Below are 13,527 nucleotides of genomic sequence, written 5' to 3'. Positions count from 1 at the left end.
ATTGGAATCCGCGGAAGGCAGAGCCTCCGTAAGGCTGTTTTCTGCACGATGCTAGAGTGATTTTAGGTGCTGCTGGATACGACATTAAATGACATTAAATCACTCAATGACAAAGTGGTTCCCTTTTCAATGTTCTCTCAGCTCTTGTGATTCCATCAAGGGGAAGATACCTCTTCGACTCTAGTTTTCCTTGTTCTTTTTTTTTTTAAAGCTATATTTTTTATACGTCACAATGTCACAGGCAGTATGCACTCTTTGAGTCTGGCGTCTTTCACTCAGCATAAGGTTTTGTGAGTCATCCATGGTGTTGTACATGTAGTATGTTGTTCCTTTTGTTCCTTTTCATTGCTGAGTAATATTCCATTTTATGGCTGTCACACTCTGTTGTTTTTGTTCCTTTTTTGGGGGGTGGGGCGGGGGCACGCCACATGGCTTGTGGGATCTTAGTTCCCTGACCAGGGATCGAACCCAGGTCCATGGCAGTGAAAGCACTGAGTCCTAACCACTGGCCGCCAGGGATTCCATCAAGGAGAAGACGTCTCTTCGACCTTACTTTTCCTTCTTTAACCAGACAGAGCAGGTCTTCGCTCAGCCCTTTGGTGGACAACAGCACTGAACCAGAACTTGTGAACTGTTTTGCAGGGGGTGGCTATTAATTTTCACGATCAATCTCTGTGGCAGGTCATGCTGATTCTCCATTCCCAGGAGCAAAATATTTCTTCCTGAAATACATGTATTTCTGTTAGAGAGTGGGTTTATTTAATGACAGATATGAAGTAAAATCTCACGGTGGGACTCAGGAAGGAGGTAAGCCAGTGACTGAAGTTTGGAAAACCTTCTTCTAATGTTTAGGGCCCGATTATCAGGTGCCGTGTCAGGAAGTGGTGAGGTCTCCATTCCTGGGGCCCATACAAATGGAAACTGGTTGCTATAAAAATAATCCAGGCAGAGGCTGGGGCAGGGGTGGTTCTGCATGATCACACAGCACCTTTCAGCTAAGACTGCATGAGTCTGCAGTTCTCATTGTGTGGGGTCTGTTTCCCAATTCCACGGCTGGACTGTGTCATAGCTGCAGACACACGTCATCAGAGGTTCCCCAGTCGGAAGGGCAAGAGGTTTGGGAGCCTGCCTTTCTTTCCAGCAGGGCAACCTCACCGTCCCCCGGGTCATGCTGGTGGGGAAATGTTAGAGTGTCATTTCAAGTTCATGGGGATGGCTCCCTAGCTGGCTCAGCATCTGCCTGATCTTGGGTGTTTAATAGAGGGCATCCCTTCCTGTTATTGCCCCCAAACCCCTAGTTAAAGGACATGACCTGCCAGCTCTCAGGTTAGTGAGTCTGTATGGGCTGGGTACCCCAATGGATAGACGCTGTGTTTAAGCAGGGTTCTCCCACAAATAGAACCAATAGGGGGTGTGTGTGTATGTGTGTGTGTGTGTGTGTGTGTGTTTATAGAGAGAGAGAGAGGGGTTTATTTTAAGGAATTGGCTCGCGCAGTTATGAAGGCTAGCAAGTCCAAAATCAGCAGGGTAGGCTGGTAGGCTGGGGACCCAGGGAAGAGCTGATGTTGCAATTCAAGTCCAAAGGCTGCTCGGGGGTGAGGGGGATGTCAGTGTTTTGTTCTATTTGGACCTTCACCTGATCAGATGAGGCCCACCCACATTATGGAGGGCAATCTGCTTTACTCAAAGCCCACTGATTTAAATCGTCATCTCATCCAAAGACACCCTCACAGAAACTCTGTGACCCAGCCACGTTGACACAGAAAATTAATGATCACAGATACTTCAGGTGGACTAGATACACAGCATTAAATAAGATAGAATCCCTTTTAAATCATTCTCTTTTAAATTCCCTCCCAACCCTCCAAGGAGAAAATCTCAGTTTTGTGCTAACATGTCTTTAATAAAACTTCCCAAACACACGTGACATCCTGCTTCAGCAAAGGGAAAGGAAGCTGGCCTTGGACTCAGAGTCTTGAGCAGCAGCAGTTTCTAGCTCGAATTGAATAACATTGTTCTGTTTTCCTTGTATTTCTTTCTTCCCAGCACCCTCTATTTATGGCAGGCAACTGCTAACTTTCCATTTCGGTTGTGATATAAGGTTTCTTTTTATAAAAATGTAAGTTTAAAAAGTGAGTAGGCTACTAGTAACACAGGTGGTACGTGGATATACCTGAGATTCTGCAGGTGGTGCAGGAATGGCTGACTGGGGGAACATTGACGCAAGCACAGTGAGGACGGTGCCTGAAATATCCCCTAACTGTCCACATGCCTTGAGCTGCCTGTTGTCTGTTTGCACTTCTTCCCCTCTGGAGACAGCTGGGTGATTTATTTCCACTTGATGACTGCCACCTGAAAGTGGCAGTGGACAAGGAGAGAACTCTGTGGGGAGGGGAAAGGTCTGGAGGTGGCAGTTCTAAGAAACTCCTCGACTGTGATGCTGGTCATGATCGGTGCATGTACAAAGCACTTGCTTTGTGCCAGATGCTGTTCTAAGCACTATCACTCTGTTATCTCCCAGTGGTCCTAGGAGGTGGGCATACCATTGTCATCCCCATTGTACAGATGAGGAAACTGAGGCATTGAGCTGTTAGGCTGCTAGACTGCGGTCCAGTCTGGCTCTGTCTGTGCTCTTCTGTGTTTTGCATGTATTACTTCCTGCTGGTCTTCTCGCCTTTGTCCCCTTCATGGGTTAACTTACCTGGAGGTGGAGGCCTGGCTTCCTGGTCCTGGGGCCCCTTGGGTCTGGCTGAGTTGTAGGCAGTGATTCCCAGTCCCTAACTTGCTGGCAAAATTCACCCACAGAAATGACAGTTTAGGAAAGATGAAAAGGCTGCTAAAGTGAGTGCCTCTGATCTCCTGAGGGTTACTTGAAAGTCACTAATACGAGATGCTCTGTGAAGGGAAGAGCATTCCTAACCAAATGGCTGTGAGGACGGCAAACACCCCGAGTCTGACACCTGCCTCACCTCAGCCACCTAATCTGAATGACATGTTGAGTGCCTGCAGGTCCCAGCCTTCTCTGGGCCTGGGGTGTGGGTTTAGTGGGTGGCATAATTATAGGGAGCTCCTTGGATGACAGCAGCCAGCAGGGAGCTCTTTAATTGATGGGGTCAGACAGCAGTCATTGGCAGAATGGCGGTTGTTAGCTCTTCCGCCAAAGCCGTGCAAACTAGCAGGCATTCACCAAGTGTTTGCTGAGTAACCTTGGGCACTGGGGATGAGTAAGACATGGTTTCTGTCTTTGAGGAACTCTGAATCTAACAACGCAGAGTTTCCCCTGTGTCAGTTGGCTCTTGCTGTGTAACAAACCATCCTGAAATGCACAGGCACATTTCGTTTTATTGCCCCTTCTCTTGACTGCACTTTGCAGATACTGCGTTTTTTATAAATTAAAGGTTTGTGGCCACTCTGCTTTGAGCAGGGCTACTGGCACCATTTTTCTGACAGCATTTGCTCACTTTATGTCTGTCACATTTTGGTAATTCTCACAACATTTCAAACATTTTCATTATTATTTTTTATGTGATCTGTGGTCTTTGATGTTACTACTACAATTCGCTGAAGGCTCAGATGATGGTTAGCAATTTTTATAGTAAAGTATTTAAAAATTAAGGTATGTACATTGTTTATTTAGACATAACGCTATTGCACACTTCATAGACTACAGTGTAGTGTAAACGTAACTTTTATATGCACTGGGAAACCAAAAAAGTCACATGACTCACCTTATTGTGATATTCGCTTTACTGCGGTGGTCTGGAACTGAACCTGAAGTATCTCCGAGGCTGTAATGGCTTAAAAGAGAAAACATTTAGTTCATTCTGTAGGTGGGCAATATGGGCTGGGCTTAGCTGGTCTCTCTCATGTCTCTGTGGCCAGCAGGTGGGTCAGCTGGGGGCTGGCTGGTCTTAGGTGGCCCTTGCTGGAGAAAAGCTCATCTGTGCTCCATGTAATCTCCTACCATCCAGCAGGCCAGGCTGGGCTCGTTGGCGTGGTAGCTGAGCAGACAGGAAGTGTGTGAGGCTTCCTGAGGCCTGGGCTCAGAATTGGAACTTTTGCTGCCTTCTATCGATAAAAGAAATCACAAGGGCAGCCAGGTTCAGTGGGTGGGGAAATAGATTCCACTTCTTAATAGGAGGATTCAATTTGCTGATGACACTTTGTTAAAACCTTTTGCACGTATGAATATAAGAAATCCTGGTCTGTATTTTTCCTGTCTTTGGAACGCCGTGCCTGGTTTGGGGATCGGGGTGATGCAGGCCTCACAGGATGGGTTGGGAGCCGTTCCCTCCTCTTCGAGTTTCTGGAAGAGTGTGTGTAGAGTTGGTATTATTCTTCCTTAAATGTTTGGCAGGATTCGCCAGTGAGGCCATCTGGGCCTGGAGTTCTCTCTCCGGGAAGGGACTCCAGAGCTTTGATAAATATTTCTTTCTTCTTGTATTGCCAAACTGGAAGGAAAAGTCTGGCTCCATTTCTTGACTCCTTTTTAATTTATTTTTCAACATTAAAAAAAAATGAAGTGTAGTTGATTTACAACGTTCGTTAACATTTCTTGACTTCTTTAGCACTTTAGCCCCTTGAAATCTGGCTCCTCCCTCCCTCCCTCCCTCCCTCCCTCCCTTCCTCCCTTTGCTTCATTCATTCAGCACATTTATTGAGCACCATCTATAAACTAGACACTGTTGTAAGTGCTGAGAATACCGACCTGCAGAACCTGCCAGGTCCCTGACACTGTGGCCGGGGGGAAAGTTAACCCCCAAATGACAACTACAACGTAACATCGGGCCATGAGAGGTGCTAAGAGGAGAAAAATAAAGAAGGGCTTTAGTTTACTTCACTAAAATTGTTATTACCAAGTTGGCCAGTGAGCTAATTTTCCATCCTGATTCCTTTTTCCTACTCTCTCTCTCTCTCTCTCTCTCTCTCTCTCTCTCTCTCTCTCTCTCTCTCTCGGCTTTGGGGTCCCACCATCCGCTTTTGGTTTTCCCCCGACCCCCCCTCTCTCCCAGCCCTTTCTCTCTGGTGCTGTTTCATAGTTACTAGCGGCTGTATCTCACATCCACACACCCACGACACAGGGATTTCTGTGCCCAGCTCCTGTCTCCTCCTGGGTGACAGTGCCGCCCATATTTCCAGTTGCCCGGGAGCATCTTCACCGTTGGTAACCAGACATTTCTAACGCCGGTGAACTGTTTCCCTCACCCTTCAAATGTGCTCTTCCTGCTCTAAGGCAAGCACGTTAGTGGAACCAGCGGCCACTGTGAGCCCCCAGAATCCTTTGCCCGACGCCCCACCCATCCCCGGGTCCTGCTGATTCTCCTTCTGAAGAGTCTCCGTCCCTCCCTTCTGCTCACCTCCCAGTTTTCACCTTCATCTGAACCCTCTCCTTTTCTCACCAGGGCTTCTCTGACAGCTTCCCCCAATTCATCTCCTTCTAATCCATCCTCCTGATTGTGGCCTGTTTTTCTTCTACAGGCAGATCTTATTCCTTTCCTGCTTCAAAGCCTTCCCCCTCTCCCCACTGCCCCCAGGATAACACTCAAACGTCCAAGCCCCATCGAGCTTTTCACCTGGCCTAGAGTTCTGGCTCAGCCCCGGGCCCTGCCCAGCTCACCCCCTGCTCACACTGGTAATGCTTCTGTGCTTCGGAGCATCCCGTTCCCTTTGCCTGCAACACCCTGTCCCCACGGCTCTGCCTGGCAACCTGCCCATCGTTTGAGACCTAGTCCAGATGTTGCTTCCTCCATGGAGCCTCTGATGCTGCCCTGACCCCAGCATGGGGCTAGTCACACTTTCCTTTACGTTCTCGTAGCACGCATGTCATCACATCATGTTTATTTATTTATACGCCCTTGTTCTTCATGTACCTGGCAGCTCCCATGGGACGTGGAGCCTGCCTTACTCACCCGCGGGTCACCAGGGACTGGTAAGCGGTGGGCGCTCAATGAGTGCTTGTTGCCTGACATGTAGTGATGGCTGGCATCCAACGCCACATGTAGCCCCAGGACTTTGGACCCATCTCCTGATCAGGCCAGAGGATGACAGGATCCCAAAAGGGAAGAGAAATTCGGATTTAAGGTGGGCAACATGGTGGCTTCTCGGATGGCAGGTTGTCTAACTTCAAATCCCAGCTCCAGCCTTTACTAGCTGTGTGGTCTTAGAGGAGTTGCTTAACCTCTCTGAGGCTTATTTTCTTTACCTATAAAATGAGGCTAATTATAGCACCTACAGCATAGTGTTTTTGTGAGGAATGCATAATTTAGTACATGTGCCTGGCACATACTAGGCAATAAATGTTGGCTATCGTTATTGCTGATATAGTAGTTATTATTATTACAGTGGATTGAAAGGCTCAGACAGAATCGTCCTCAGTGGCTTCTGCCCTGGAGCATTGCCAAATCCCAGTGTCCATTTCCGGACAGAGGCAAGCATTGGCTCTGTGCCTAGAAGCCCCAGACGCGGTGAGCACAAAGCTGGGCCACCCAGGGCGAAGGGCTTCCATCATCCCCAGGGCATCTTGGACGCCTGGCCATTCGGGCTGGTTGGTGTCCAGATACCAGGGCAGGAAGGAGGCCGAGCTGACCTCTGCCTTCCTGAAGACAGGCCAAAGCCACTGTCCCTTCTGAGTGCTGTGGGTGGTATGTGGTGGAGGTGCGGGGTCTCAGCCAGCCTGGGGCAGAACCGCCAGCTCTAGAGCGGGCCTTGGAGTCCCTCTAGCCGTGGGGCCTGGGAGACTGCTTACCAGCTGGCCTTCCCCAGGCTCAGCGCCCAGAGCCTCCCTGGCCTTCTGAGCGGGGGACCTGTGGGTGGAGCCCTTCTGGGCTGGGGAAACCTCAGACACCAAACATCTCAGGTCTGTTTTGAAAGGTTCTAGACCTCAGGATTGTCCGTTTGCTTACAATTCCGGGAAAAGGCTCCGACTCAGCTGAGAATGGGCCGTGGTTTAGATTGCAGGGAGAACTCCCGAGGGTAGGGTTAGAATCAGGTGGTCGGGTGGTCATCCTAACAGCCGCGGGAAGCAGCTGGCTCACTCTCGCTCCCCTGCACGTAATGGAACGTGGCCAAAGCAGCTTCCTTTCAGCAACAGCAGGCAGGGGCCGGGGCTCCCTGTGGTGGGGATTTGTGTTTTTCTGAAGGGAAGGAGAGGAGGGGACACTTACATCACCCGTGGGAAGGTCCCTTGGCCTTCTCTTCATGTGTAAGACCCTACTGGTGATGTCCCACCATCAACGACAGATCAAAAGTTGCTTCTGGGGGAGGGAGGGCCAGTGAGTCACCAGCAGGACTTTCTCCACACCCAGTGCTAGATGTGCAGCATACACACACACACACACACGCGCGCGCACACACACACATTTCAAGCAAACATTGGACCAAGGTGTATTAGGACAGCACTGCTACTTAGGAGGCAGCGAGGAGATGCCAGTTCTTGGTATATCCTATTTGTCACCGGAGGTCTGGGTGAACATTTCTGGGAGTACCATCCCTTATCCCAAACCATCAGCCGTTTTTTTTTTAACCATCAGCCTTTAGAACTTGAAGTTCACTGAACCACGAAAACTGCCTTCTGTGTGCAGAATTTCCATAGCCCCACATACACCTCCCAGTGCCTCGCCCCCTCCTCCCCGCTCCCCTACTCGCTCCAGGTCTGATACCCAGAGGGTTCTTGCTTCTGCTCAAGGAAACCCATTTGCTGCTCCTTCTACTCCAGCTACTGATTCTTCTTCCTTAAAAAGAAATCTTAAGTTCTCATATTCTGTGTTCTCTATTATTTTACGTGATTATTTTTATGGGTATTTTATAGAATAGTGAGTATTTAGGCCTTCGGTCTGAAAATGCTTTACCACGATTCCTACAATGCACCTAAATTAGGGTGGCGAGATCCACCTGAGTTTCTGGGTGGAAAGGGGGTGCATTGTGATAAATTTAGAAAACAGAACTGAGTCCATTCTATTGTGTCTGAATAAATCCTTTTAGTGATCAAGGAAAAACTCTACCCAAAGTCCAAACCAATCTCAGAGTAGATCAGTAAAGACAACACATGCTTCAGCTGGGCCGGTGAGCTAATAGGATTAGAAATGCAAGAAATTCTATTTTTAGTACAAATGATGACTAAAGCATAGATTTTAATGAAGTCCTCTCTTAATTAGCCCAGTCATATCTCAACTTTAGCTAATGGCCAGGGCAGAGAGACGCTGCCTTCCCAAATCCCCCCTGCCTGGTGCAAAGCTTGAGGGAAATCCAGCCAAAGGTGAAGCATGACTTGATGCTGCCTGTGCCCTCTCGCCTGATTTTCATTAGGCTCTAAGCATGGGAGCAGGAAAGTGGGTAGTATAAAAATGTCCTGGATTTGGAGCTGGAAAACCAGAGGTTAGAGTCCCAACTCTGTGAACTTTGGCGAATCATGTGATGTCTCTGTGAGCCTCAGTTTTTCATCTGTAAAATGGGGATAATGATACCTTGCCCTGCCAGGTTCACAGGGTTGACATGAAGATCCAACACAAGATACGCTGTGCAACTCGACCTTTAATCACGAGGAGTCTCCTTTCTTGTGGGATGACCCCCTCTGAGCACACCCCCTCCCCAGGGATCTGCTTTGTCTCCTACCTGTCTCGAGGTTATGCTGGCATCCTGTGCCCTGGTCACAGTTAGGGGCAGACTTGCTGGTCTTGCCTGAAGAATATTTGTCTTGCTTGTCCTGTGACAGCAGCAGTTGCTGAGGCTGCGCCTGGCAGAGAGCAGGGGAGGGCAGAGTTAGAAGAGAGGGACTGGCTTGAGACAGTACACTGCAAAGGAGGAGTCTAATTACAGGCTTGCGACTGAAACTGTGCATTGCTCTGCATCTGGGGTTCTGCAGTAGAAGTCCTGGAGTGATAAGAAGTTTGGAAAGAACTGAAGAAATGGGGAAAATAGAGCCACAGAGAGAGCAGAGAAAAGACAATTAGTAATGCTAGGGAAGAGAAGAGTTTTTAAGAAAGAAGTGCAGTCATAGTACACTATTGGGCCCTGCAGTGTGCAACATTTGCATGGTCATAGCGTAAATGAGAATTATCGATGTGTGATAAGCCTATATTGGGACGGTGGGAGTAGGAAGATGGACAGTGATGATGGTGAAAGAAACTCTTCCTTAGGCAGGAAGTCAGTAATGTTTATAATAGATGAATCAGGAAAGAGAAATATATGAATCTTGTTTGGACATATGGAACTATGGGGAAAATAAACAACTGAAAGTGTTAAAAGAGATCGCTTCCGGGGATCAGGACTGTAGGGCAGAGGCTGTGGTTTTCATCATATGCCTTTGATTCTATTACCTTCTTTTTTCTTTTTCTTTCCTTTTTTTTTTTTTTTTTTTTTTTTTTTTTGCGGTACGCAGGCCTCTCACTGTTGTGGCCTCTCCCGTTGCGGAGCACAGGCTCCGGACGCGCAGGCTCAGTGGCCGTGGCTCACGGGCCCAGCCGCTCCGCGGCATGTGGGATCTTCCCGGACCGGGGCACGAACCCTTGTTCCCTGAATCGGCAGGCCGACTCTCAACCACTGCGCCACCAGGGAAGCCCAACCTTCTTTTTTCTTAATCATCACATGTATTATGTAGATCAAATCATATTTTTAAAAGAGAAGTTCTGCAAATCATAAGACTTTGATTTCTAGACAGGAACTTTAAAGCTCACCTAGTACAGTCTCCCACCTTCAGACAGGGCAACACCCCAACCCAGGCGGCCTCTCAGAATGTCCTGCTCAGCCCCTGAAGAAATCAGCAAAGGAAAAACAACGCGATTCGGACTGCTCGGTGAAAGTTGTGCTTGAAAGTGACAGAGGCTTTTGGGAAATGGTTGTTGAGTATTGAAAGATTGCTGTGCACCCTGGGAGGGGTCTCCCACTGAGGTCAAAAGGGCAATCGGAGTGGGGGCCGGGAGACCCCCTAGTCCTTCTCTTGCTCCTGCTTTGCTGTGGGATCTGAGCGTGTCATGGCCCTTTCTGGCCTCAGTTCCTGCCTCTGGACAATCAGGGCTTTGAGTTTTCCCAGAACCTTTATAGTTCTACATTCCTAGAACTAGAAATGACAGCAAATAGCTTTCTGTGCACCCAGCACAGCAGAGAAAGAGGGGGAATGGATAACAATCAAGTGAACAAATAAGATGCTTTCTGACAGTGAAAATCTTCCAAAGAAAATAAGCCAGGGGGATGGGACAGATACTGATGGGATACACAGTACCGGAGGGGCGTGGCTACTGGGTGATCAGGGCCGCTTCTCTGAGGAGGGGATGCTTGAGTTGAGACCTGGACAGCGCGAGAGAGCCAGCTGAGGGTGGAAGGGACAGGGTGCTCCTGGAAGCTCAGCTCCAAGGAACTGAGACCAGACCTGGCTGGCAGAGCACTGAAGCCCACAAGGAAAAGGGGAGACGAAAGGGATCAGCATTCAGTATGACATTTTTGGAAGGGAAAAGAAATTTCGGTGAATGGCAAAGAGGAATTTGATGCCACCCTGGGTTTGTTGGGCTGGCCTTCATCCAACATCTATAGCCCAGGGAGCTGTCTGTTCTTCAGTATCTCCAGAGAGGGTCCACAGAGTCCCAGTGCAGGAGAAAACATGGGAAGGAGAGAGCACCGCTGGGAAGAGCCACGGGGATGACAGAGGCTAGTCTGTATAGGCTAGAATTATACTTCTGGGGGAACTAAGGGATGTTATTAACTCAGAAAACATGACATCAAGGCTTGTCTACCTAGCCAGTCCATACATGACAGTTGGTCCAGTACTTTATACCCTTTGCAAACCCTCTGAAGATCAAGGCTGGCACAGCGCTAACAGTGTCCAGTTTATGCCTTGCAGTAAATTAAGTTCGAATTGAATTGAAAAATTAAAAGTAAAATAAATTAAATGTACTTATCCTTTGACCCAGCACCTCTACTTCTTGGAATCTGCCCCTCAGAAATACTAACACAAGCATGCAAAGAAATAAGTGCAAGGATGTTCACTGCAGTGTAGTTTGGAGTAGCAAAAAGTCTGGAAGCGCCCTAAATGGCCATCAGTGGGGAACTAGTGGAGTAGATCGTGGCATAGCCACCCAACCGAACACCAGGCAACCATCGCGAGAATGAGGTGGATCCAGATGCTGGAAAAGAATGATCTCTAGAGATGCTAGAAAAGAATGATCTCTAGAGAGATTATCAAGTGAGAAAAGCTGGGTTGGAGGATGGGCTCTTAGCTCCACACCCCTGCCCGCCAGGAGCCCCTGGACCCCTAAGCCAAGGGAAATTGGGGCTCTGGGGGACAGACACACCCACTCGCTGTCTAGGGAGGAGGTGTGGGGAAGGACAAAGAAAAAGCGCTGCAAGGTGGCCTCTCAGTGGTTGAGCTCCACCAATTCAGAAAGTGGACACTGATGCACCCTCCAGTCAGGATCAAAGGAGTGAGTGAGGGGCGGGACCTGAGGCCAGGAGTGTTACCGTGGGGCAGCTCCCTCCACGTGGAAACCTGGAGAGTGTGGAGTAAGTGTTCCCACCTAAGAAATATTTCTGGAAAAACGCACAGGAAACTGGGAAGAGTGGGTCACTAAAGGAAAGGAACTTGAAGAGTGAGTCAGGGATAGTGATGAAGGGGAACTTCTTTCGGTATAGAGATGCAAGGGTAGAGGATCATTTTTAGTCTCTTAAAAGTTCATGGGGGGGCTTCCCTGGTGGCGCAGTGGTTGAGAGTCTGCCTGCTGATGCAGGGGACACGGGTTCGTGCCCCGGTCCGGGAAGATCCCACATGCCGTGGAGCGGCTGGGCCCGTGAGCCATGGCCGCTGAGCCTGCGCGTCCGGAGCCTGTGCTCCGCAATGGGAGAGGCCACAACAGTGAGAGGCCCGCGTACCGCAAAAAAAAAAAAAAAAGTTCATGGGGTCTTCTGTGTTTGTGAATAATTGACTCCAAACCCTCTGGTGAGGTTACGAGCAATGCCTTAGGTCTGAAAGTTCTGTCGCTGATTTACCTCATTTTGTTTTTCACTGGGGATCTGAATTCCAGACACCAACATGGGAGAGTACTAAGTAGGTGACATGTCTGTTTTCCCTAATTTTCCTGGACTCCTAATGGTTCAAATCAAGCCACAGCCACCCTTGTATGCCTCTAGGCTTTTCTCTTACACTGAGCTCAAGACCTTACTTGACCTCTCGTAAAAACTTACTCTTTTCTCTCCAGGGGTTTATTTCTAATGTCTGGAATTCCAACTGGAATCACTCCCAGGTGTGAAAGCAGTGTTTCATTCCAGCAGAATTCCAGCAGAATTCCAGCTGGAATCACAGACACTAGGCATTTGAGAACCACCGTCAGGATTTTTGCTGACATTGAAGACCACCTGCCCTTTTATTTACATAATATTTTTCTTAAATGACTTTTAAAACTTCAATAAAGTTGTTTTAAAAGGCGACTTTCTATCACTACTATAAATGTTATTACTTCTTATAAAAAGAAAGAACCTCAAAAAGAAATATAATAAAATCTAAACAGCGTTGTTAAATTCTGGCTACGCACTGTGACCCATCCAGAGTTCTGCTTTTTCTTTTGGTTGGAAAGAAAATTGCTAAGTGTTAGAGACAGTCTAGCACCCCAGGGTCTTTTTCCTTGATGGACTTGGAAGGATTAGAATGGGGACTTTCTTACTACGTGGTTCACTGTTCAGTGGTTCACTGTTATTTAATGCCATATCAATGCACCATCCAAAATCATGCCTTATAACATTTGAATTCCACACTTTAGGAAAGAGTTAGTTAAAGCCTTTCTTTCCTTTTCTAGAAAGTTTTAGTTATGTGTCCTTACGTATCTGTGTCATCTGAGCTGGACAATATGTAAAGCTATTATCACCCTGTAGTTATTGGCACTGCCTGTGATGCTAGCGCTTTGGCATTCCAGCTGATATTAAAGTAACGTGGCATTCAGTGTGGTAATGCACCTTTTTTTTGTGAGGGTCAGAAACGCATCTATTTGGAGGCAGCATGGCATGGCAGCTAAGAATGCCGCAGACCTAAACAAAGGGGAATTTGTCCTTTTTAAAAGAATTGGGAGAATCTGTGAGCTGATTCACTGGGTTCTTCCAAATGATGCGCAGAATTGCGGCTGGGACCGCCCAGGCTGAGTCACTCTGAAGCCACATGGCTCCTGGCTCATTGTTAATGAGTCCTGGGTCTCAAAGAGGGGCCCCTGTGTGAGCTCACGAGGCTTGTTCAGTCTCATGAGGGAATAATGCGTCCCACGAGTGGGAGTGAGCCTGGTCAGAGAAAGGGTGGAGGGTTTGGAGGGTTTTGTGCAGTACAGCTCTCTAAGTGGGAGAGTTGGTATCAGAAAAAGGCTATTTTATTCTTTTTAAAAAAAAATTATTGAAGTATAGTTGATTTACAATGCTGTGTGAATTTCTGCTGTTACAGCAAAGTGATTCAGTTATACGTACATATATATATATATTCTTTTTCATTTTCTTTTCCATTATGGTTTATCACAGGATATTGAATATAGTTCCCTGTGCTATACCTTGTTGGTATAGGACCTT

The 13,527-nt window shown here is 47.9% G+C and overlaps 1 protein-coding gene and 1 non-coding gene across 3 annotated transcripts in view; one reads left to right on the top strand and one right to left on the bottom strand.

The window, feature by feature from the left end:
• EMP2 (epithelial membrane protein 2) overlaps positions 1-13,527 on the top strand; it is a 39,712-nt gene that overhangs the window by 10,951 nt on the left and 15,234 nt on the right. The gene's annotated exons all lie outside the window — the stretch shown is intronic.
• On the bottom strand, positions 1,708-1,783 carry LOC117201556 (small nucleolar RNA SNORD66). Its single transcript, XR_004483620.1, has one exon. It is a non-coding gene; the product is annotated as a small nucleolar RNA SNORD66 (small nucleolar RNA).

Source organism: Orcinus orca, chromosome 16 (assembly GCF_937001465.1).
Source record: "Orcinus orca chromosome 16, mOrcOrc1.1, whole genome shotgun sequence".
Taxonomy (NCBI): Eukaryota; Metazoa; Chordata; class Mammalia; order Artiodactyla; family Delphinidae; genus Orcinus; species Orcinus orca.
The sequence above is the reverse complement of the archived record's forward strand: the minus strand, read 5'-3'. Positions and strand labels throughout refer to the sequence as shown.